Source organism: Furipterus horrens, unplaced genomic scaffold (assembly GCF_987537825.1).
Source record: "Furipterus horrens unplaced genomic scaffold, mFurHor1.1.pri manual_scaffold_2, whole genome shotgun sequence".
In the NCBI taxonomy this organism is placed as follows: domain Eukaryota; kingdom Metazoa; phylum Chordata; class Mammalia; order Chiroptera; family Furipteridae; genus Furipterus; species Furipterus horrens.
Window position 1 is genome coordinate 97,435,269 of NW_028327172.1, and position 3,540 is coordinate 97,438,808.

Consider the following 3,540-nt stretch of genomic DNA (forward strand, 5'->3'; position numbering starts at 1 on the left):
GCTTCCTGGACTTGCGTGACTCTTTCTCTCGTCATGTTAGGAAAGTTTTCTGTCATTAGTTTTTCAAAGAGGTTTTCTATCCCTTGCTCTTCTTCTTCTCCTTCTGGAATTCTTATGATACGGATATTATTACGTTTCATGTTGTCCTGCAGCTGTCTTAGAACCTCTTCAGTCTTGTTCAGTCTTTTTTCATTTTGTTGCATTGTCTGGGAGTTTTTGTGTAGGTTGTCCTCCAGCTCGCTGATCCGATCTTCTGCTTCCTCTAGCCTGCTTTTAGTTCCTTCTACTGTGTTCTTCAATTCAGAGATCGTATTTTTCATTTCCTCCTGGCTCTTATTGATAGCTTCTATGTCCTTTTTCATGCTCACGTAATTTTCTGTGAGTTCCTTGTAGTTTTTCTGGAGTTCTTTGAAGTTTCCGCTGAGCTCATTCAGCTTCTCCATAATCCATGTTTTGAATTCCATATCTGATAGTTCGCTCCCCTCTATTTCATTTAGCACTCTTTCTGGGGATTCTACCTTTCCTTTTGATGGGAGGTTGTTTCTCTGTCTCCCCATTTTTTTGACTCCTATTGTTTGTTGGTGCTTCTTGGAATGATCTGCACTTCCTGGATCTGCCTCTGGTGGCGTCAGATCATGTACCAGTCTGGCCCTAGGCAGCCTGTTGGAGACTTCCAGGGATCTACTGCTGTTGTCTGTCTTCTTTGATTGTTAATCTATTCAATCTGTGATTAGCTGTCAGGCTTAAGGACTGTGGGTGTGGCAGCTTAATTCCTGTAGGCAGGGCTTTTGCTTCCCCTCAGGCTGACGCCACTTGGAGGGGAATGGTCTACCCGCAGTACTGGGGATGAGTCAGCACTGGGACCCAGTCAGCTGCTCCTCCAGTTCTCCCCTCAAAGCCACCGTGCCAAATTCTCCCCAAGTGTCTCCAGTCCTCTCTGCCTTCCCTCTGCTTGAGCCCAGGGTAAGTGGTGGCCAAAATATTTTCGTATGTGATCCACTTAAGAGCTCTTTTTCTCCTGCTGTTTCTCTCCGGCTAGCAAGAAAGCCTGTGGCTTTTCGCTTTTCACAGCTGATACTATTTTACTTTCCACTCTGTCGCTGTAGGCTGGGAAGCCCAGCTGGGGGTTTAGACCCTGCCCTTCTCAGGGGGAATCCCCGGCTGCTGAGCTGTTTCTCAGCCCCTTCAGCTGCCACCCGTGGGAGCCCAGCCAGCCCTTCCACGTCTCCGCACTCCCTACCGGTCACGTTGTGATGTAGCGGCCTTTTCTGTCTCTCCGTGGTTATAAGACTTCTCTCCAGCTGGTGTTCGGTTCGTTATTCCAGATGATTTCTCCAAAATTACATTGTAAATCCAGACTAGTTCTAGGAGGAAGTTAGTGTAGCTTCCACTTACTCCTCCGCCATCTTGTTTCTCTCTTCCCCCTATTTTGTAGCAAACAATTATGCTTCTTAATCCCTGCACCATTTCCCCATTTCTCTCCCTTCCCCCTCCCAGCTGATAATCCTCCAAATGATCCCCATATCTATGATTCTGTTCCTATTCTGCTTTGCTTAGTTGAATGTTTTTTTTTAATTCAATTGTTGATAGCTGTCAGTTTGTTGTCATTTTTAAAGTATATTTTATTGATTATGCTGTTACAATAGTTCCAATTCTTTTCCCCTTTGCTCCCCTCTGCCTAGTATCCCCTTCCCTCCAGCAATCCCACCCCCCTTAGTTCATGTCCATGGGTCGTGCATATAAGTTCTTTGGCTTCGCCCTTTCTTATATTATTCTTAATTTCCCCCTGTCTGTTTTCTGCCAACCGATTATGCTTCTTAATCCCTGCACCATATCCCCATTTCTCCCCCCCCCAGCTGATAACCCTCCAACTGATCTCCATACCTATGATTCTGTTCCTATTTTGGTTTGCTTAGTTGGATTTTATTTTTATTTTTTAGATTACGTTGTTGATAGTTGTGAGTTTGTTTTCATTTTAATGTTCATAATTCTGATCTTTTTCTTAAGTAAGTCCCTTTGACATTTCATATAATAATAGCTTGGTGATGATGAACTCCATCAGCTTTACCTTGTCTGGGAAGCACTTTATCTGTCCTTCCATTCTAAATGATAGCTTTGCTGGACAGAGTAATCTTGGTTGTAAGTCCCTGCTTTTCATCACCTTGAGTACTTCTTCCCAGGCCCTTCTTGCCTGCAAAGTTTCTTTTGAGGAATCAGTTGATGGTCTTGTAGGCACTTCTTTGTAGGAAACTCTGTTTTTCTCTTGCTGCTTTTAAGATTCTCTCTTTATCTTTAACCTTTGGCATTTTAATTATGATGTGTCTTGGTGTGGTCCTTTTTGGGTCTAGCTTGTTTTGGACTCTCTGTGCTTCCTGAACTTGTCTATCTGTTCCTTTGCCAAATTTGGAGAGTTTTCCTTTATTTTCTCACATAAGTTTTCAATTTCCTGCTCTTCCTCTTCTCCTTCTGGCACCCCTATGGTTTGAATGTTGGCATGTTTAAAGTTGTCCCAGAGGCTCCTAAGCCTCTCCTCATTTTTAAAAATTCTTGTTTCCTCATTCTGTACTGGTTGATGCTCTTTTCTTCCGTATGTTCCAAATCATTGATTTCAATCCTGGTTTCCTTCCCTTCACCACTGGTTTTGTGTGGATTTTCCTTTGTTTCATTTAGCATAACCTTCACTTCTTCCCTTATGCATTTGCCATACTTAAGCAAATCTGTCAAGCCTGTTAGCATCTTTATCACCAGTGTTTTAAACTCTGCATCTGTTAGATTTGCTATCTCCTCATTTGTTAGTTCTCCCACTGGAATCTTGGTCTGTTCCCTCTTTGGGGCCATACTTCTCTCTCTCCTCATCTTGACAGGCTCTTATGTTTGTTTGCCTCTGTGTCTCAGGTAGAGCTGTCACTCCTGTGACGTTGTAAGGGGCCGAGCCTTAGGGATATGTCAGTACAGGACTACCCGTTTCACCACATTGTGGCGCTGTGTGGGGAAGGGGTCTGAGAGGAAACAATGCCACTTACTTAGCACTTGCCCCTTTTCCAGGCACTTCTCCCACTTTGTATGGAACTGGTGCCTCTCTAGCTGTTTCCCTGGCCATCGTTCCCATAGTGGGTTGGTTGTTGGACATTCTAGGACCATCAGGGCCCTTTCAACAAGCAGACTCTGCTGAGAGACTGGCAGTTTCTTCCGCTGCCCCAACCCCCACTGATTTGCACAGTCAAAAGCAATGAGGCTCTATTTTCCCTGGCACTGAGACCATGAGCTGAGTGGTCTGGTCTGGTGCAGGGAGTGCTCTCCAGGTGTCCCTCCTGACTTTTTAAAATGTGTGGCTGCACTTTCTGCTAGCCTGCCACCACCACCGCTGCTGCCACCACCACACCGCCTCCTTTCCACCCCGGCCCCGCCCCTCCTACCTGTCTGGATGAGTATTTCTTCTTTATATTTTTGTTTGTTGGACCTCCCTGCAGCTTGATTTTCTGGAACTACTGGTTGTCTCTAGTTTTGAGGTAGTTACATTCTTTCTTAGTTGTGGAGGGA